This window comes from Pipistrellus hanaki (assembly GCF_964339955.1).
Source record: "Pipistrellus hanaki genome assembly, chromosome: 2".
NCBI classification, from domain to species: domain Eukaryota; kingdom Metazoa; phylum Chordata; class Mammalia; order Chiroptera; family Vespertilionidae; genus Pipistrellus; species Pipistrellus hanaki.
In genome coordinates this window covers 167,693,614-167,716,374 of record NC_140504.1, presented here as the reverse complement: position 1 = coordinate 167,716,374, position 22,761 = coordinate 167,693,614, and positions in this window count along the sequence as shown.

Sequence of the window (22,761 nt, the reverse complement as noted above, 5' to 3'; positions counted from 1 at the left end):
CTCACTTCCTGTCTCCAGGGGATATTTTCTCTTTGAGCTCTGAGCCACCATGTATACTGCTGGGGAGACCACATTGAGACTTTCTGGGGAGAGAGGGGAACAAATGAAGGCAGCTTTCTAGCCATTCCTTCCCAGGCTCAACGCATGTGAGTGAAGCTAAGTGAATACCTCTAGATTACCTAAATCGACTCCGTGTGGCACAGAAGGGCTAGTAGCCTAGCCCTGACTGGATTACCAACGTATAGAATTGTGAGAAATAAAATGTTTGTTGAGCTGAAACTGGTTTGGCTCAGTGGTAGAGCGTCTGTCTGCGGACTGAAAGGTCCTGGGTTCGATTCTGGTCAAGGGCATGTACCTTGGTTATGGGCACATCCCCAGTAGGGGGTGTGCAAGAGGCAGCTGGTCGATGTTTCTCTTTCATCGACGTTTCTAGCTCTCTATCTCTCTCCCTTCCTCTCTGTAAAATATCAATAAAATATATATTAAAACAAAAAAATAAAAAAATAAAATGTTTGTTGATCTAAGCCACTCAAGTTTGGGACTACTCCAGATGGAATTTAGGCATTTGTTAAGTGATTAGAGGAACATACACTCTGTGTAATAAATGTATTCAATAAATGTTTTCATGAGTTTTGAAGGATGAAGAAGAACTGAGTAAGTAGACATCAAGGAAAAGACACTTCAGACAGAATGAACAGCATGTGCAAAAATTTAAAAAACTGGGCAGCTTAGGAAATTTCAAGCACTTCAGAACTATTGAAGCAGCAAACACAAGGGAGAATGGGGAAGATGAAGCTGGAAAGGTAGGAAAGGGCCGAAGATGGAGAGACTTATGTGCCTGCCCAGGGTTTTAGGTTTATCTGCAGGGCCACAGAGGACCTCAAAAGAAACATTATCACTGAATCCTCACGCAGATAAATGACGCTATCCCTCTTCTTATAGATATAGAAACACGTTTTGTCATTTGTCCAAGGCCACATAATGAGTAGGCTATGGGGAGGCAATGAAGTTATTATTATTATTTTTTTTAATCAAAGGAATCCCATGATTAGGTCTGTGTTTTGGAAAGAACAAGGATAAATGGATTGAATGGAAGAGACTGGAGGCATAGAGAAGGTTGTCAGAACACACGTTGCAATGGTCTGATATCGAGCTCTGAACTAGGCTGGTGTCGTGGAAATGGTGGAAAGGGAACTGAGGAATACATTGGATTAGTGTTCATTTTCATAGCTCATATCTATTTCCCTTTTGGCATGATATTTTGAAAGATAATCAAATGACGCCCATTATTTGATTGGAGAGACTTGGGTAAAAAGCTTATGTTCATAATTTGGAAAGTCAGGAACTCTCTCTGCAACTCAGGGGTCCCTCTCAAATCAGACACACTGAGGCTGTTAGAGAACACATACCAAAAGAGTTTGCACATGTTAGTGTTTTCCTGGCCTTCCCCCTTGTGACATGGTGCCATTTATAACTGTTTGCATTATTTCCACTGCTAAGGCAGAACCCCAGTTACATTTTAAGAACAGGCACATTTCTGTTATTTTAACATGTCTACCAAAGGTCACAGCACTTAATCCAACCCAAATAAAATGGGACAAAAGCTGAGGCAAATCCCACACTCTACTCATCCTACCTTCCAGCCTTAACAGATATGACAAAGGAAACTTGCTGACACTTCCAACCCCATATATATATATATATATATATATATATATATATATATATATATATATATATTTGATTTTCAGAGAGAAAGGGAGAAAGAAGAATTGATCAGCTGCTGCCTATTATACACCCTCTACTGGGGATTGAGCCTGAAACCCAGGCATGTACCATGACTGGGAATGGAACCAGTGACCTCTTGGTGCATGGGTAATGCTCAACCATTGAGCCACACCAGCTGGGCCACCTCCAACCATTTTACATCAATCCCATTTGCCTGGAAAAGCTCTCTCTTCCACTATCTCCCTTTATGACGCAGCTCAGATCCACCTATCCCAAGGCAAAGTCCTGTATGCTCCTATAATGTCCTCCACATTCTCTATCATAGCTTCTGTCATCTGTTTAAAAATTACTTGATTACTTTCTCACCTGTACTAAAAGTTATTTAAGGCTAAATATTTAATTCTGCTCATTTATTTATCTCCAGTGCCAGGCAAGACACCTAACCCATACATAAATGCTTGTTAAAGTAGCTTGCAGTCAGCACAGAAACTCATGATCAAAATCTTCAATTAAGAAAATTCAGGCCTTCACTTGGGGAGATGGCCCTGGAGGTAAGAGCATCGAGGTGAACGCTTCCCGGATGAGAACTTGAAGCTGAAACACGATGGGCCCGGCTGGTTGAGCATGGCCAACGCCAGCAAAGACACCAACTGCTCCCAATTCTTTATCACGACAATCAAGCAGCCTAGCCAGATGGCAAGCACATAGTGTTGGGCAGAGTTCTAGAGGGCATGGAAGTGGCAGGAAAGAGGGAAGGCACCGAGATGGGTCGTCAGAACAAGCCCCCTGAAGGATGTGATTGTTGCAGACTGTGGCAAGGTCGAGGTGGAAAAGCCGTTGCCATTGCCAAGGTGTAGGGCCTCAGTGACGTCTCCTAGTGAGCGACTGTGTTTGGACCTGTTGCCCTCTCCTGGGGGTGAAGAAGCCCACCACAGGGCTCTGTGCTGCACCAGCCCTAGTGCTGATGTCGGCAGAGTGGACCCCTCCCCTCACATTTCACAGGCCCAATTCTGTAACAAACTTCTACCAGCGTGGGCCAATTATTTTTAAAAAGTGGTGGTTTTTTTTGTTTTAAAGAAAGAAAATTCAGCCCGACCAATGTGACTCAGTGGTTGAGCGCCAACCTATGACCCAGGAGGTCATGGTTCCATTCCCAGTAAGGGTACATGCCCGGGTTGTGGCTAGATCTCCAGTAGGGGGCAGCCAATCAATGATTCTCTCACATCTCTCTTTCTTTTCTTTTTAAAAAAAAAAAAATATTTTTATTGATTTTTTATAGAGAGGAAGAGAGAGGGATAGAGAGTTAGAAACATCAATGAGAGAGAATCATCGATCAGCTGCCTCTTGCACACCCCCTATTGGGGATGTGCCCGCAACCAAGGTACATGCCCTTGACCGGAATCGAACCCGGGCCCTTGAGTCCACAGGCCAATGCTCTATCTGCTGAGCCAAACCGGTTTTGGCTCACATCTCTCTTTCCCTTTCCCTTCTCTGTAATCAATAACAGTATATTAAAAAAGAAAAAAAATAACTCAAAAATTATTTGTTTAAAAATGTAAAAAACAAGAAATCAAAATAATATATTCACATTATTTTTATAAAGTCAAATAATTCTATAAAACTTGTAATGAAAAATATGACTACCAGCCTCACCCATCTTCAATCTCTAACCTCCTCCCCAAACTTTTAAGCTTTTTCTTTTGGTATTTACTTCTATTTAAAGAATATGCTTATAGTGGTACTTTTTATTAGTCAAGCATGGAGATTATAACACCAATGTTAGTAAGATTGTGGTTATCATTCAATATTATTATCACTATAAATTAATATAATTACATATATATATATATATATATATATATATATATATATATATATATATATTGAGTCATAAAAATACTTTGACCTTTACCTGAATATCCTATAAAATTACTTAGAGAAAAAAAAAATCAATAAACAAAAATGTACTCATTTTAATAAAAAATTAGAGTCAACAAAATTTTCAATAGCCTGGCCTGTTTGGCTCAGTGTTATAAAGCGTTGGCCTGCGGACTGAGGGTCCCTGGTTCGGTTCCAGTCAAGGGCACATGCCCAGTGTTGCGGGCTCGGTTCCCAGTAGGGGGCGTGCAAGAGGCAACTGATTAGTTGTTCTCTGTCATCATTGATGTTTCTCCCTTTTTCTCCCTCTCCCTTCCTCTCCGAGATAAATGAAAATACGTTTTTTAAAAATTTCCAACAGTCTCGGGATGTTAAAATTCAGTAAAAGTCTAGTGTATTCAGTTGATAATATTATATATTACTTATTTTTCATATGAATTATATTAAAATTTAAATGTTACAGTATACTAAGTGCAAAGAAAAGGACACAAACATATGTTCACTGTGGGTATGCAATGTAAGCTTTATATGCTATAAAGGGACTACGCAAAAATAAAACCAGTTGTTTTAAAGAGGTAAAGTTAAGGGGGTTTCGTGTTTCTTTAAAAAACATTCCTTTTATGCTGTCATAAAAAATGCTTTATAATTAAAAAAAGAAAACCTCAAGCCTGAAGCTGACAAAATTCATAGTGATTGTGTATACCAGTCCCCTTAGATGAAAACGAAACCTTTCAGCCAAACATCTGAAAGTTTCAGAACAGCCAAGTCTTTGATGTTGGGTAGACTAAACAAAACCGATGTTTGACTGAAGTTTCCCGTTTTCATCTGAAAGGCTGACATCATGTAACTATAGCCTGAGTGCATTACTGATGTCAGTCACCATAAAGTTCAATGAGCTGTTAACGTGGCCCCTCGCAGCTCCCCTGGCTTTTCTCATTTGCTACTCACAAACAGGCTCTCTAGTTTGTTCTTTGCTTTAGGTGTTACATAACTCTTTGATTTATTCTTCATTATGTAAAGAATAAAGGGTAAACTCCTTAATCCTTCATCATGTGGCTCCAATAGCATCAAGAGCCCCCTACCTCATAATTTCCCTCCCTTACACTCTTTATTGTATTTTATTTTAAAAAATATATTTTATTGATTTTTCACAGAGAGGAAGGGAGAGGGATAGAGAGCTAGAAACATTGATGAGAGAGGAACATCGACCAGCTGCCTCCTGCACACCCACTACCTGGGATGTGCCCACAACCAATGTACATGCCCTTGACCGGAATAGAACCTGGGACCTTACAGTCCACATGCCAACACTCTATCCACTGAGCCAAAGGGTCTACACTCTTTAAATGCTAGAGATACAATCCCTGGCCCTCAAGATACTCACAGTTGTATTGTCATTATTGTTGGCTAGAAAATATTAGTGTTATTATTCATTAAGCTATTATGTGCAGGAGTTCTAGGATTTAATATATATACACTATTGAATTTAATCCTACCATAATTTTCTATGTCCTTATTATTTCCATTTTGCTAATAAAGAAAGAGATGCTAGAGTGGTTAGTTATCTTGCCCAAAGTTATATAATCAATAAATTGAAGAGCTGAGGCTCAGTGGGTTCCAAAGCCTATGTTATTAATCACAACACCACAGAGATATGTCTACTAATAAATTTACTAAGGTATGGTGGCTACATGGAAGTATGGAAAGAATGAGGCTCTAAAATAATAGAAGTCAAGTAGCAATGGGCAAAGGCTTAGTCCAAATACCATTTATAGAGTGCCAAGTATGTTTTGGGCCCTGTGCCAAGTACTCGGGGCACAGCAAAGCCAATTGTTGTTTTTCACTGAAGGAGAAATCAATCTGATAGGGGTGTCAGGCACCTACAATTAGGTGAAAAGCACAGCTATTCAAGAAATGGAGCCCGCAGGAGTGATGTTGTCATATATGCCCAGGGCTTGGCTGGGATCTCAGGGTTGAACGTTCCAGGAACAAGGAGAAAGGAGATCCCAGATACCAAGTGACTTAGGGAGAGTGCCCAGGGAGATCTCTGTGTCCCCACAGGAATATTTAAGGGATGGGGAAAGAGGAGAAACTGTTATCCACCAGACTCAAAAACGCACTGAAACACATGAAAAGTAAAACTACTCAAAACAACAATGAAGGTTCATTTGTTTTACTAGGATAGGGACTGTCTCTGTAGGACACCATGGGTTCAGATGAGTCAGAGACAGTTCCTCCCTGAAATGGTCATTGTAGTTGCCTCATTCTTTCCACACACACAAAAAAAAAGTATGAGAACCTACTATATGTGAGGCAAGCATTAGGGATACAACAATAAACAGAACAAACATGGCTTCATGGAGCTTACGTTCTATTAGGGGAAGACAGACAAACAAATATGTAAAACATATTGTGTTTTATTTTTTATTTTTTTAAAATATTCTTATAGAGGATGCTGTGGGGTGCATTTGTTTGTTTGTTTGAATCCTCTCCGGAGGATATGCTTATCAATTTTGGAGACAGAGGAAGGGATCGAGAAGGAAACATCATTGTGAGAAAGACATCAATCGGTTGCTTCCCATATGTGCCCTTTCTGAGTGGGATTGAACCTGACACCCAGGTTTGTGCCCCGACCAAGAACCAAACCCGCAACATTTTGGTAGATGGGAGGAAGCTCCAACCAACTGAACCACTTGGTGGGGGTGGGGTGGTGGTGGTGAAAAATAGAGTATTTTAGAAGCTACTAACAGCCAGGAAGAATAAAGCAGGGAAGAGGAAGAGGAAGTACCAGTGAGATAGAAAAGGCCCCTCTAGGAAGATGGTATTTAGGCAAAGACTTACATTCATATTCTCTCTCTCTCTCTCTCTCTCTCTCTCTCTCTCTCTCTCTCTCTCTCTCTCTCACACACACACACACACACACACACACACTCACACCACGAGAGCATTCCACATAGAGGAAAGAACAAGTGCACAGCCTTGAGGCTCCGGTGTTTGGTGTGACCCAGGAATAGCACAGAGGCCAGTGAAACTGGAACAGAGTGAGTATTCTAAGAATTTGTTTTAAAGTAAATATTTAATTGTGGGGGTTTTATTTTGTGTAGGAAAACTTTCACAATACATGTCCAGGTGACTATCAGGGGATGTTTATTAAAGCCGGGGGAAGCAAAACAAAGAAGGGCTTGGGTAGAAAAAGCAACAGGAGAGCCTTGGCTGAGCTGCCTTAGCTCTCTGGGAAGTCAGAGAAAAGAGGGCCCTGGGGACAGGCTCAGGGGATTAGCCTGGAACCTCTGCCGCTTCCCATTGCTCCCCTCGGGGGGACCTTTAGAGTTTAGGAGATGTGTGCCCACAGGGGAAGCAGAGGGAGGAGGGGATGACGCAGGCTACTACTCCCAGAGGATCAGAGCACCACGAACTTTGGCTTTTATTTGGAGAAAAATGAAAAACCAAGAAGTGGTATGATCTCCTTTGTGATGACACATTTTCATTCTGATTGCTGTGTTGATAATGAACAACTGCCCTTCCCTGCAAGCCTGGTCCCCCCGCAAGTAGGGAGACCAGTTAGGAGACTGTTGCAATAATCCAGGGAAGGGATGATGATGGCTAGGATCAGGATGGTAGCAGTAGAGGTAGTAAGTGGTCTGATTCTGAAATACAGTATTTTAAAGGTAGAGCTTGGTAAGTTTGCTGGTGGATCAAATTGGGATACAAAAGTGTGAAGTTCAAGATAACACCAAGGTTTTACCTTAACAAAATGGAAGAGTGTAATTTACTTTGATGAATAAGACTGAGGAAGAAGCAAGTTTTAAGATAAATATCTGGGACTCAATTTAGAAATGCCAAGCTTTATACTATACATATTAAATATTCAGGTGGAGATGGTGAGTAGGGGATTGAATATATGGGTCTGGAGGGCAGGGAAGAAGTCCAGGCTAAAGATGAAAACTTGGACAAACAGAAGAGAAGGCAAGGTAACTAAGAAGGCAAGAGATGGGGTGATGCAGCTACAAAACAAAAAATGCTGACAATCATCCAAAACTGGGGAGACAATGACAGATTATATTCTAACTAGAGGCCTGGTGCACAAAATTTGGGCATGGTCAGTGTCTCTCAGCCCAGCCTCTTCAATCTGGGACCCCTGGGGGATATTCAAATGCCAGTTTAGGCAGTTGAACATCCCTCTTACAATCCAGGACTGCTGGCTCCTAACTGCTTCTGCCTGCCAGCCTGATCACCCCCTAACCACTCCCCCGCTGGCCTGATTGATGCCTAACTTCTCGCCTGCTGGCTCAATCACCCCCAACTGCCCTCACCTGCCAGCCCGATCACTTCCAACTGACCACCCCTACTAGCCTGATTGCTCCCAACTGCCCTTCCCTGCAAGCCTGGTCCCCCCCAACTGCCTTCCCTTGCAGGACTGGTCACACCGACTGCCTTCCCCTGCTGGTCTGTTCACCCCCAACTGCCCTCCCCTGCTGGTCAGATTCCCACAACTGCCCTCCCGTGCCAGCCATCTTGTGGCAGCCATCTTGTGATGATATTGTGTGTGATGTCCCCAGGGGAAGCACAGCCACACTGACACTTTGATTTTTGGCCTAGTTTACTAATTTTGGACTTTCCTTCAGAACTGGGAGGAAACAAATTCATTTGTTTTAAGCTATCAAGTTTGTGATTGTTTCTTTTTTAAAAAATATATATATATCTTATTGATTTTTTTTTTAAAGAGAGGAAGGGAGAGGGATAAAGAGTTAAGAACATCGAACAGTGCCTCCTACACACCTCCTACTGGGGATGTGCCCACAACCAAGGGACATGCCCTTGATTGGAATCAAACCTGAGACCCTTCAGTCTACAGGCTAATGCTCTATCCAGTGAGCCAAACCGATCAGGGCTGATTATTTCTTAAAGAAGCCACAGGAAACTAGTTTAGGTAGAGAGAAGAATAAAATGAGGGTTCTTCCAAAGAGAGTATCACAATCTCAAGGGGGGCAGAGACCTGTCAAGAGTAATTATAAGCCAAAACCAGTTTGGCTCAGTGGATAGAGCATCAGACTTCAGACTGAAAGGTCCCAGGTTCGATTCCGGTCAAGGGCATGTACCTTGGTTCTGGACACATCCCCAGTAGGGGGCATGCAGAAGGCAGCTGATTGATGTTTCTCTCTCATCGATGTTTCTAACTCTCTATCTCTCTCCCTTCCTCTCTGTAAAAAATCAATAAAAAAATATTATATAAAAAAGATAATTATAAGCCTTTTCAACGGCAGTGTATCTGAATAGAAAACGTCCAACCCTGTTGTTTATTTGAGCCAAAATGATAACATATGTCAGGGAGCAAGATCTCAAAAGCTCTGAAGAATAACGATTTGCAGTTCCTTTTATGCATTTAAAATTAAGTAGATGATGTAGGAAAGTTTATGAGAAGGTGGGAGAAAGTAAGGCAGGAATTGGGTTACAGGATAGTTAAGATTATGTGCTCCCTTGAGGGTGGTCACCCTTTCATAGGAGGGTTCTAAAAAGGGACATTTCAAAGGTATGTTAACCTAGATGCACAAGAACAATGGACAGGGCTGGCTTAAAAACTTTGCACTAAGGCCCAGGTGTAACCACCCACTGTGACCTGTCCAGTTAGGAATTTATGATTTATTAAAGCACCTCTTTATTGTCCACAGTAGGTACACAAAAGAGAAAAGTTCAGTTTTTCCTTGAGCCAAGGTACATATCACAAAGTGTTTGCTATAATCACAGGTTACACACCTATTGTCCAGATAAATAAGAGAAGGGAAGTCATTAAACTAGCAGGGACAAGAAATAAAGGTTGTTTAGGAAATGGAATAGCCCATGGACAACAGTATGGGGAAGGCCTAGGAGGTGTAGGGGTAGGTGGAGGGGGTCAATGTGGAAAAAGAAGGGAGCAGGGGTGGGACATTTGTAATACTTTCAACAATAAAAATAAATTTATTTTAAACAAAATAAAGTTAAAAATTTGGGATTCATCAGCATATAGATGATATTTGAAGCCACATGAGGCCACCAAGGAAATATATATACAAGCAAAAGTCCAAAGCTGAGCGCTAGGCACTCCAACAGTTAAAGGTTAGGACATGGGAACCAGAAAAGAAGACTGAGAAGAACTTTCATGAAGAAAACCAAAGAGGGTAGATTCTAGGGGGGAAAAAATGAAAAATATATTTCCAGGAAAAGATAGTGATCAGCCCAATCATGGACTCCTAAAAATTGACTTGTCAGATTTAACAATATAGAGGTTATTGGTGAGCTGGACAAAAGAAATTCTGATAGAATATTGGGGGCATAGTCAGACTGAAAAACTAAGTGCGATTTAGGGGAAAGGAAGTGGACAGAGAGTAGATAAAGCTTTTGAAGATCAATTTATTTATTTATTTATTTATTTATTTATTTTTGTAAAGGGGAGCAGGGAATAGAGTTGAAGTTGAAATAGGATAGGGAGTCAGGGGAGGGTGATTTTTAAAAATACCAGCATTTGTGTGTTGTGCTTATAGTAATCTAGTTTAGGGTTTCTCAATTTTGGCACTATTAACATTTTGAGCAAAATAATTTTTTGTTGTGAGGGCAGTCCTTTGCATTGTAAGAAATTTAGAAACATTCCTAGCATTCTACCCACTAGATGGCAGTAGAATTTCCCCCACCTCCCAAGTTGTGATAAGCACAGGGTTTCACAATGTGATAAGGACATTGCCAAATGTCCCCTGGTGGGGAGAGGAAGTGGGCAAAATCAACCCTGGCTGAGAATCACTGATTAAAAACATATTGGTGATGTAGGATAGAGAATGGGAAGATTGCTGGGCAATATTAATAGATTTGGTGAGAAGGGATGGGATGTACTGCATAAAAAAGGGTATAGGTTTGCTAGTTTACAGACTATGAATACATATTAACAGAGAAAGCACAGAGTATGGGTACAGAGGCCATTAGGTGGCTAGATGTGGTATAGGAGCCTAGGGAAATTCTCTTCTAGTTGCCTTTTTTTTTTTTTTTTTTTTTTTTTTTAGTACAATCAGAATCAGAGAAAGCAGCTAAAAGGGAGCACACAAAAGAAGGTGTTAGAGGTTTCAGGAGATTAAAAATCTGATGGGAGGTCATCTATGTATATAAAAGGCTAATATGCTAAGTATTCGACTGTTTGACGCATTTCTATACTGTGCACTTACCACCAGGGGGAAGATGCTCAACGCAGGAGCTGCTGGGACACACACTGGCCATTTACAGAGAAATGGTACTGTGGACCTGGTGCCCACAAAGCAACACTTGGCTTCCCCCAAGTGGGACACAGGCCCCACCATCACCCCGGAGTGACAGCCCACCAAATCACAGCCAATGCTGCTGAGATCCCATGGCAGAAAATGCAGCCCACAGCCCAGAAATGGTAGCTGTGGGCACCAGGTAATATCGTCACATAGAAACACCCAGCTTCCTCTTCCTAGTGACTAGCCTCCTTGAAGTTTCTTCAGCCCAGGAACACGACTTGCTTCATAGCCAGGTGCAAACATTTTACATTTTAACCAAATGTCTGTGAAGCATTTTCACATGTCTCATCTCCTTTGATCCTCATAGAAATCCTGGAGTAGGTAGATAAGAGACTTGGTGAAATCCTACTTTCTTTTCATTAGTCGGAAAATGGAGATTTAGAAAGCTTAGAAACTTGTCTAACTGAAAAGAAGTAAGAAATGGTGGACCTTAAAAATGACTTCAGGTTTTCTCACTGCAAAGAATATAATCAAACACTGCTGCAGTTAAATATTTTACCTTTTGTTATCCCTGCGTGAGCTATAATAATAATCTGCTTCATGTTGATATTTACTGCTGTGTTGCCAGCAATTACTTGAAAGAGAAGTTAGGGTGCTTCACTGGGCTGGAAAAAGTTTAGCTAAATCAGAAAGCAGGTCTAATTAAGCAAGTTTATTCTATATGTATAAAAGGCTAAGTTGACTCACACATGTGTGATATATATAAAGCTCTTGGTGCCAATCACACCCATGTGTTTCAATTTGTCATTAATTTGGTTGACACTTTTACTACAGAGAAAGGGTGAATAGCAATATTAAGATAGTTTTTCTAATTAATTTCCTTTCAATGTGCACAAATTCTTGCACTGGGCCACTAGTCTAGTATAATGAAAGATAAAATGGACTATTGTATTATGATTGCTGGGCTGTAATGACAAATTAAGAGTAAAGTCAGACTAGTTAACATTGTTATGTGCTTTTCTCCATCATGTTAAGGGGTCCTGGTGCACTGAATAAGCTGAGAGTTATATGAGCAAGGTTGTAGTCTTATGAAAAGAGAATCATGAAATGAAAGGTGGCAAGGAAGTTGATAATATATACAAGGGAATGATTATAATGTCTGGCCATGAAATTTAAACTGGATAGGGAAGGAAATGAGGACATAAAGTGGGTGATGGAGAGTGAAAGGGTGGTAAAGTCATCAGTGAAATGTAAGTCCCTATGGGATTGAAAGATTGTTGGAGTTGGAGTAGAAAAAAAGAAGAGGAAGAAGAAGAAGAAGAAGAAGAAGAAGAAGAAGAAGAAGAAGAAGAAGAAGAAGAAGAAGAAGAAAAGTGAACTGGAAATATACAAGGTCAGAGATACTTGACGTTGTAGGGATTTTTGGAGGGATGCATTTATTGGTAAGGATAGAGGGGATGACCATGGTACTGGGTTTCAGGGTGGGATGGGAAATGGAGTTACAAAGGCATGTGCACATTAGAGTATCAGAGTCCAGGAAATGAGGAGTGACAGCAAGAACTTGTTATAACAAAAATAGTTACCAACTTCCACCCTACCTTGGATGATGAGCCTAGACTCTTTGTGGAAAAATTATTCCCCTTACAAGTGACCGATGGAGGGGCAACCGAGAAGATGAGGGAAAATCTGCTGGGAAGCTTCTGGGAAATGTTTTGTTATTCCAAAGAAAGAGAAAGTTCCCCTTCTCCTTCTGGATTATGTAATGCCTGAAATTTTTTAGCCATCTGTTAACAGCCTGAGAGTGAACACTGAAGATGATAGAGAGAGGGGAAAAACATGGGTTCTTGATGCCACCATCAAACCACTGGTCCATGCAATCCTGGAGCCTGCACAATGCATAAACTTTATATTTTGAGAAATAACTAATTCTCTTATTGTTTAAGTCAGTTTGCATTAGGTTTCCGTTATAGCCAAAAGTTAACGTGATCTTTGAGGAACTCCCTGCCTGTGGGAGAGCCAGACATGGGAACAATCACATCTCAGCATGTCAGTGCTTCCCTGAAGGAAAACCAGAAGGCTATGAGAGCTTTATGTAGGTTCTACATCACAAAATTGAAGGCATTATATGATATTTTATATTTTACATGGTACATGAGCAATCCATACAGAATATTCAGGTCCACCCCAGACATCTGTCAACCCGAATGGATAACAAAGTTGGAGGTCTAGGGAACCATCCCAGGGAAGAGTAGTCCTTAAAGGTCAACAAGAGTTTTCTAGGCTAAAGGGAGTTCCTGGAGAGAGAGTTGAATATGTGCTGGGGCAATGTTGAAAGAAAGCTCAGAACTGCCAGTAGTTCCACAGTCAGGAGAAATTCTAGATGACCTCAACAACAATACTAGTAATAGTTTGTCATGACCTGCATGGCTGGGTTCAGGATCTGAAGGAATGGTTGATGCACAAATGGAAACACTAGACAAGAAATATGAATTATTAAGGGGTTGGAGCCAGGTGGTGTCCCTTTCATGAAGCGTACACTGACTTCTGGCCTGGTATGCCTTTTATTTACTTGAATACATATTTTTCCTTTAGCAATGCAAACAGGCATATCAAAGGTACAGTTTGGTAAACAGTCAAAGGATTATCAAGTTAGGGCCATGGTCGGCAAACTGCAGCTCGTGAGCCACATGAGGCTCTTTGGCCCCTTGAGTGTGGCTCTTCCACAAAATACCACGGCCTGGGCAAGTCTATTTTGAACAAGTGGCGTTAGAAGAAGTTTAAGTTTAAAAAATTTGGCTCTCAAAAGAAATTTCAATCGTTGTGCTGCTGATATTGGCTCTGTTGACTAATGAGTTTGCCGACCACTGCGTTAGGGAATTGCCTTACGCCACCAATCAGGGGTCCTCAAACTTTTTAAAGTGAGGGCCAGATCACGGTCCCTCAGAGAGCTGGAGGGCCGGACTATATGAACTACTAATTCCTACTGTAACACCTCGGCTGCGCTCACTGCCCAAAAAACCTGGCGGGCCGGATCAGACTCCTCTGCGGGCCGCATGTGGCCCGCGGGCCGCCTGACTTGGCATCAGCCCTGCTAACATGCAAAATCCATTGGCCTTCCACGTTCCTTGGTGCATTCTCTTGACAGTATCGGCAAGCGGTGGCTTCCCGAAATAGTTGATACGTATTTGTCAATCCAAGAAGTTATGTATGTTAGAGGTTCATTGGTTGCTTATCCAGCATTTGCCTTCCTTTTCCCCCTCCTTAACCATGCTCACCTCTTCCTCTGGGAGCTATTCCCCCCTTCCTGTGTGACTGACTCCACCCCCAGCGCTAGAGGTGGCTCTGACGGAGAGAAGCCAAGCAGAGTAATCTTTTTTTTTTTTTTTTTTTAATAATATATTTTATTGATTTTTTACAGAGAGAAGGAGAGAGGGATAGAGAGCTAGAATGTCAATGAGAGAGAAACATCAACCAGCTGCCTCTCGCACCCCCCCCCCCCCCACTGGGGATGTGCCCACAAGCAATGTACATGCCCTTGACCGGAATTGAACCCGGGACCTTTCAGTCCGTAGACCGACGCTCTACCATTGAGCCAAACCAGTTTCGGCCAAGCAGAGTAATCTTATCCCCCTCGACACAGTGATTTGCCCTGGGAAGTGAGGTATAAATCAGTTAAATATGGCAGTCCTGTGACTACAGTTTAGGGGGAGTTTGAGTTTGGAACTTCTGTTTGCTGGTTTTGAGAAACAGTGCTTTCTTCCTCTATGTGTACACAAGAAAGCATATAACTTCCCATCTGCTAGATGCTAATTTGTGTCCATGGGAAAAAAACAGTTCAAGGATTATGTTATAGGAACTATATTCATAGGTCAGCGGTTAGACAACTGAAGAGCAATTGAGAAGCCCTGACTGAACTGCTCTGAAGTCAAGTTGCTTGACTTTCTGCTACATCCTATATAATAAAAGGGTAATATGCAAATTGACCCTAATGGCAGAACAACCAGGAATGACTGGTGCTATGATACATGCTGACCACCAGGGGGCAGATGTTCAATGCAGGAACTGCCTCCTGGTGGTCAGTGCGCTCCCACAGGGGGAGCTCTTCTCAGCCACAAGCCACATGGTGGAGCTCTCACTGCAGCCTCTGCCAGGAATTCATTTGCAGAGCCAATTTTTTATGCATGAACTTGAGATCTGGAAGTTGTAGAGAAATGGCATTTCTAATGAGTGATTATTATACTTACAATTAATGATAATAAAGTTCATTTGTATGACTCTAGGCATAATAGGAAATGAGAATCTGGATGATACTATTATGAAATTCAAATAGCTGTTCAGTTTAATGAATGGAAATGGCTCTTTGATGAAGAAATGGAACAATGACAGTGAAAATGTTGACTGCAAATATGAAATTTTAAAAAACACACCAATAACTGGGTCAAATATGCATCTGAATATTTTATAAGTTATTATAATTTAGGGGTAAAGACCTCTGATTTTCCTGGAAACAAGAAGAAAATTACTGTAAATATATAAAATAATTATTTCTTTTTTTAATTAATTAATTTTTTATTAAATTATTATCTGTGTACATATTTTAACATTGCATCCCCCTCCCATACATACCTTCCCTCCCCAGAGTTTTATGTCCATTGGTTGTACTTATATGCATGTATACAAGTCCTTCGGTTGATCTATTATCTCCCCCAGATCTCCCTACCCTACCTGCTGTAATTTGACAGTCTGCTTGTTGCTTTACTGTCTCTATATCTATCTTTTGGTTCATCAGTTTATAATGTTCTTTATTATCCATAAATGAGTGAGGTCATGTGGTGTTTCTCTTTCATTGATTGGCTTATTTCACTCAGCATGATGTTCTCCAATTCCATCCAGGTTGCTGCAAATGATGAGAATTCCTTCTTTTTTATGGCAGCATAGTATTCCATTGTGTAGATGTACCATAGTTTTTTGATCCAATCATCTGCTGATGGGCACCTAGGCTGTTTCCAAATTCTGGCTATTGTAGATTGTGCTGCTATGAACATAGGGGTCCATATATCTTTTCTGATTGGTGTTTCTAGTTTCTTGGGATATAATCCTAGGAGTGGGATTACTGGGTCAAATGGGAGTTCCATTTTCAGTTTTTTGAGGAAACTCCACACTGTTCTCCACAGTGGTTGCACCAGTCTGCATTCCCACCAGCAGTGCACAAGGGTTCCTTTTTCTCCGCAACCTCGCCAACACTTGTCGTTTGTTGATTTGTTGATGTTGGCCATTCTGACAGGTGTGAGATGGTACCGCATTGTTGTTTTGATTTGCATCTCTAAAATAATTATTTCTATTGGAGGTCAAATGGTTGCTGTTTTATTGCCACATAGTCAACAGAGGAAGCGAAGCTCCTAATATAAAGTCTAATAGCATGATTTCCTTACACAATTTTTGTTGTTGTTGTTGTTTCTGGTTAATCCTTACCCAAAGATATTTTTCCATTGATTTTTAGAGAGAGTGGGAAGGGGAGAGACACAGAGAGAGAAACATCAATATGAGAGACACATCAATTGGTTGTCTCCTGCATGCACCGGGGATGGAGCTTGCAACTGAGATATGTGCCTTTGACCAGAATCAAACCGAAGACCCTTCAGTCTGAGGGCCGATGCTCTGAGCCAAACCGGCTAGGGCTCCTTACACAAATTTTTAGCTTTGTACATTGGTTGAAAGTTGATAGAAGACATCAAAAGAAATAGAAGCCGAAGCCGGTTTGGCTCAGTGGTAGAGCATCGGTCTGCGGACTGAAGGCTCCCAGGTTCGATTCTAGTCAAGGGCATGTACATTGGTTGCGGGCACATTCCCGGTAGGGGGTGTGCAAGAGGCAGCTGATGTTTCTCTCTCATCGATGTTTCTAGCTCTGTATCTCTCTCTCCCTTCCTCTCTGTAAAAAAATCAATAAAATATATTTTTTTAAAAAAAGAAATAGAAGAGTTAATTTGATCTTAAACTGTATTGGTAATCTGATATCCCTCTTATGAAACTGGCCTTGGTGATGAAGTTAAAAGTATTTCAAAATAGCACATATGTAGTGGATTTTTCAAAAGCACTTTACATACCGCCTAAGTAATATTTTATATTTAAAGTACACAATTGTATTAATCTTCGCTTAAAACCCTCCAATGGCATTTTCATCACTCGTATGACAAATCTAAACTTCTGTAGTTGTGAAGATTAAATGAGATAATAAATAGCATAGTGCTAGGCACAGTAAATTCTCAGTAATTTATTGTAGTGATCCTTCAGACGAGAATTCTTTCTAAACTGACCCATTCCTAACTCTGGCTTAAATTCCTTCTTTTTTCCATAGCTTTCAGGATCCCAAAAGTCTCACTTCATCCAGTCTGCGTGCTCTTCTGGTATTTAATCACATCATATTGTAATGATCTGGTCACAAAGGCGTCTCTCCCACTTGAGAGCAGAGGCCAGATATAAATTGTTCTATCTCCATAGCTTAACAATAGGGTGCTCGTTTCCCTGGACTGTTCCAGTTTTTCAGTGAAAGTCCCACATCTCTGGGACCCCACGGTTCCAGGCAACTGGACAGTTGGTAACCCTGTCGCAGGTCGTGATACACAATAATAGTTCAATCAGTGCATTTGTTTACCTAAGCAAATTACCTTCAGTGAAACACTTTTTCTACCTGTGCGTAAATTTCTCTAACTATACTTAAAAAGATTAAACAAAATAACATCTAAGTCCCCTTTTAACTCTGATATTTTATTTATTTTTTTAAAATTTTATTTTTTATTAAATTATTATCTGTGTACATATTTTACCATTGCCCCCCCACCCCCAATACATACCCACCCTCCCCAGAGTTTTGTGTCCATTGGTTGTACTTATATGCATGTATACAAGTCCTTCGGTTGATCTCTCTTTTTTTAATTTTTTAAATTAAATTATTATCTGTGTACATATTTTAACATTGCTCCCCCCTCCTATACATACCCTCCCTCCCCAGAGTTTTATGCCCATTGGTTGTACTTATATGCATGTATACAAGTCCTTCGGTTGATCTATTATCTCCCCCAGACCCTCCTACCCTACCTGCTGTAATTTGACAGTCTGCTTGTTGCTTTACTGTCTCTATATCTATCTTTTGGTTCATCAGTTTATAATGTTCTTTATTATCCATAAATGAGTGAGGTCATGTGGTGTTTCTCTTTCATTGATTGGCTTATTTCACTCAGCATGATGTTCTCCAATTCCATCCAGGTTGTTGCAAATGATGAGAATTCCTTCTTTTTATGGCAGCATAGTATTCCATTGTGTAGATGTACCATAGTTTTTTGATCCAATCATCTGCTGACGGGCACCTAGGCTGTTTCCAAATTATGGCTATTGTAGATTGTGCTGCTATGAACATAGGGGTGCACATATCCTTTCTGATTGGTGTTTCTAGTTTCTTGGGATATATTCCTAGGAGTGGGATTACTGGGTCAAATGGGAGTTCCATTTTCAGTTTTTTTGAGGAAACTCCATACTGTTCTCCACAGTGGTTGCACCAGTCTGCATTCCCACCAGCAGCAGTGCACAAGGGTTCCTTTTTCTCCGCAACCTCGCCAACACTTGTCATTTGTTGATTTGTTGATGTTGGCCATTCTGACAGGTGTGAGATGGTAGTGCATTGTTGTTTTGATTTGCATCTCTCGGATAATTAGTGACTTTGAGCATGTTTTCATGTGCCTCTTGGCCTTCCTTCTGTCTTCTTTTGAAAATATTCTATTTAGGTCCATTGCCCATTTTTTAATTGGATCATTCATTTTCCTTTTATTTAGTTGTATAAGCTGTCTGTAGATGTTGGAGATTAAACTTTTTTTTTTTTTTCTCTAGTACCTGGCATGTGAAGAACACTCAAAAGTGAGGTGAATTGGTGATGGATTCGGTTAGAAACCAGTACCTAAGCTTACTATGGCTGCAGTGATAGTCGCACTAAGTGTGTCTTCAAGGTGAGGTGGCATCACATCTCACCATGGAGATTAAACTTTTATCAGTGATAACATTTGCAAATATGTTCTCCCATACAGTGGGCTTTCTTGTTGTTTTGTTGATGGTTTCTTTTTCTGTAAAAAAGCTTTTTATTTTGATGTAGTCCCATTTGTTTATTTTCTCTTTAGCTTCCATTGCCCTAGGGGCAGTATCAGTGAAGAAGTTCTTTTGGCATATGTCTGAGATTTTGCTTCCTGTGGATGCCTCTAGTATTTTTACGGTTTCCTGTCTTATGTTTAAATCCTGTATCCATTTTGTTAACTCTGATATTTTAGAATTGGATATCACATTTATGGCCTGCCTTCATTCATCATTTTATCTTTTCCATACTAAGGAAATCTTAACTAGGTACCACTTTATTTTAAAAAATAAATAACTGTTGGAAATACTCATGATAAATTAAATGAAAAGAGAAAGATGTAAATTCTCTATATGGTATGATTCCAATTTTGTAAAATATGTATTTTTTTATGTTTTTGGAAGAAAAGGGATGGGATTATGAATACATTTTATATTAAGGATGAATTGCCCCAGTTTTAAAAAATTTCTACAATGATCATATGATTTTATAGTCAATGAGCAATACTTATAAAGCACCAAAGTTAGATAACTGATTACATGTTTTCTTTAGTACAGTGCTTCTCAAACATTAACATAGTCTGAGATGGGCTTGTGATTCTGCCTTTCTAACAATCTTCCAGATGGTGCCTGTGCTTCTGGTCTGTGGACCACATTTTGAGCAGTAATCTACATTTGACTATTAATTACAAAAATTTAACCATCTGGTGCCTTCACTAGTGTTTCTAAAAATGACACAGTTTTAGAAGTAATTCATAATTCAACTTTCTGAGAGCTGAGGAGAGCAATACCTTAGGAAGCTTTGTAAACTCTTTGAGGTATAAAGTTTACAAAGGCAATTCCTGCCTTAGAGTTAGTTGTCTTTTGTAACTAAAAGTCAAGTGTAAGAAAACATATCAGAGCAACAAAATACCAGAATACTATAGATGCTACATTACCCAAACAGATGAACTACCCCTTCTTCTTTACTCTTCACAGAGCTCCTAGTAGAGTTGTGTTCTATAAATAGTGTTTGAATGAAGAAATTAGTTTAATTATATAATAATAGCTAATGTTTGGATAATTTTTGTAGGCTTAAGGCACTAGTTCTCAGGTTTTAGTGTGTGGGGGTGAGATTTATCTGGGGAAATAGCTAAAATGTAGATTACTAGTCTCTACCCTCAGAAATTCTGATTCTGGGCGGTGGAGTTCAAGAATCTGAATTTTTAGCTGGTACCAGATGATTCTAATCTAGGTATTTCTGGAACATATATTGAGCAACACAGGTTTGAAACATAAAAAACAACCACCCCAAAACATACAGTAAGAAATACATTTTACAGTATGATCCAGTTGACACACTTTTATCTATGTCTATGTCTATGTCTATGTCTATGTCTATATCTATATCTATATCTATATAAGCCTAATATGCAAATTGTCCCTGTGAGAGTTCTCCTGGGAGACTAATTGCTCACTATGACATGCACTCTCCACCAGGGGTGATGTGGAATGAAGGAAGGCCCTGGCTGGCAGCCAGAAAGCCAGATCAGCCCTGATCACTGGCCGGGCATAGGGACCCTACCTATGCAGGAATTTTGTGCACTGAGCCTCTAGTATACATATATATCTGAAACAAAATGTTCCCAAAATAATACTAATTATTGCTATGTGTCATACAGTATGATATTTTCTATTTTATTCATTTTATTACAAAAATATTGCCCACAACTGACTATAATAATTTTACATACTTTACCTCATTTAATTCTCACATCAGTGCTGCAAGGTAAGCATTCTTTAACTCCATCTTTTTTGCTTGGAATTTTAACTTTGGAGAAGATAAATGTGCCAATATTTCATATCACCTAAGTGGCAAAGGTAGAATTCAAATTTAGAATGCCTGGCCTTAAATGGCCCTGACTTGCCCTCACCCTGACACAGACATCTTAAAAACACACACACACACACAAATAGCAACTTCCAATTCTAGAATACATTCAGACTCTGGTTTCCCTGGTTGAATCCTATCACCTTTGAATACTAATTTGAAATTTCTTCTAAGACAAAAAGAAGTTGACTCAACTTGGACCAGGTGTGAACTCTGATCTATTCTGCTATAGTAAAAAGGATGTTAAGGAGGAGGTGGCCTAGAACAGTCATGGTCACCTAACCCCTACTGCCAGGGCTGAACCTGGGGTGGGGGGTACTTTCCGAAAAGGGGAAAAGAGCTCTGCAGTCACCTATAGTCACATTTGCTACACCTGCATTTCTCATTGTTTGAGAAGGGGAACTTTTTGTCTCCCTCTCCAGGAACGTCCTCACTGCAGCATTTTATCAGGAAAAGTAGAACATGTCACCAAGTCCTACTCCCAACCCCCTGCCAAACTCCTGTCCTCCTCACCTCCCCAAATACAGAGCAGGGGTAGTTCTGGAAGTTCTCGAGTGAGGCAAAAAAGAATGCCAAGATGAAAAAGGCATGTCCTTCAGTCTTTGTGAAGGGAAAGTGACCAACTTTCTGGGTCAATAAGGATCTACAAAAGTCCCCAGTAGCTGAACTGTCTCAGTGTTTGAGGTTATTGTTGTCCCTTCAGCAGTTTTTTTTGCCAATGGTTCTGAAAAGTTGACATTAATACATAATTTCAAACCTTTCATCCAAGATACTATTTTTAACCTTTTGAAAAATTGCAAAATTTCTCTGAAAAGTTGCTGAATAAAGAAAAAAAAGCATGATTAGCTTTTTTTTTTTTTTTTTAAGTGCTAGTATTCAAAATAGAAAATTACTGTGGCCGTTTTTATTCTTTTCTTTTATTAAAGTAGACACACACTTCTTATGAAGCCCAGCTATGGATGTCTCAACTATCCTAAGGAACATAACATTAGATAATTCAAAAGATTATAAACTGATGTATAATTTTTATTTTTTAAAATATGTTTTATTGATTTTTTACAGAGAGGAAGAGAGTTAGAAACATCGATGAGAAAGACGCATCGACCAGCTGCCTCCTGCACACCTCCCACTGGGGATGTGCTTATCCCCTTTACATTTTAAAAGCTTTGTCAGTATGGCTAACTCATGGATCTCTTTTTAAGTAACATGTTAGAATCTACTGTTAACCTTTATCCCAATTTTCTCTAATTTGACCAGAAGAAGTCCTTCAAGTTAGCTCAGGTGTCCCTTTGGCATGGTCCCATCAACTTAGGAGCACTTGCTTACTTCAAGTACAGGCAAATGCTCCAGGTTCACTTTGTACTTTCCTTGCCATAGCCCTAAAATTAGCCATTTCTTCAAGGAATGTTGTTTCCTTTGAGTGGGGAATAGTTTCTAGAAACAGAGATCTGGGCATTAATTGTGCTTTTGCCCCTGGATTATCAGTGTTAACATATGTGGTATGAACATACATAGTACAGATTATATTATAGTACTATAGGTATCAGTGTAAATAAGTAAATACACACATATAATACACACATATAATACACACATATACATATTGATATCTCTAATTCCAACCCAGTACACCAGCGTGTACTGGGTTGGAATTAGTGTACTGGGTTGTTTTCGTTTTATTGTTTTTTCTTTTCTTCTGGGATCCTATTCTGCAGGTCAAGTAAGGCCCTTCTAAAAAAGTAATATTTAAAATGAAATTGGAATAATATTTAGGAGCCAGCCATGCAGACTCTAGAAACAGATGATTATAAGCAAAGGGAACAGTAAGTACAAAAGCCTAAGGCGGAAATAAGTGCGGTATGTTAAAAAAAAAACAGAACAGCCAGGTGGTTGGAATGTACTGAGCTACAGGGAGGTGATTTGAAATGAAGTCTATCAGGCAGGAAA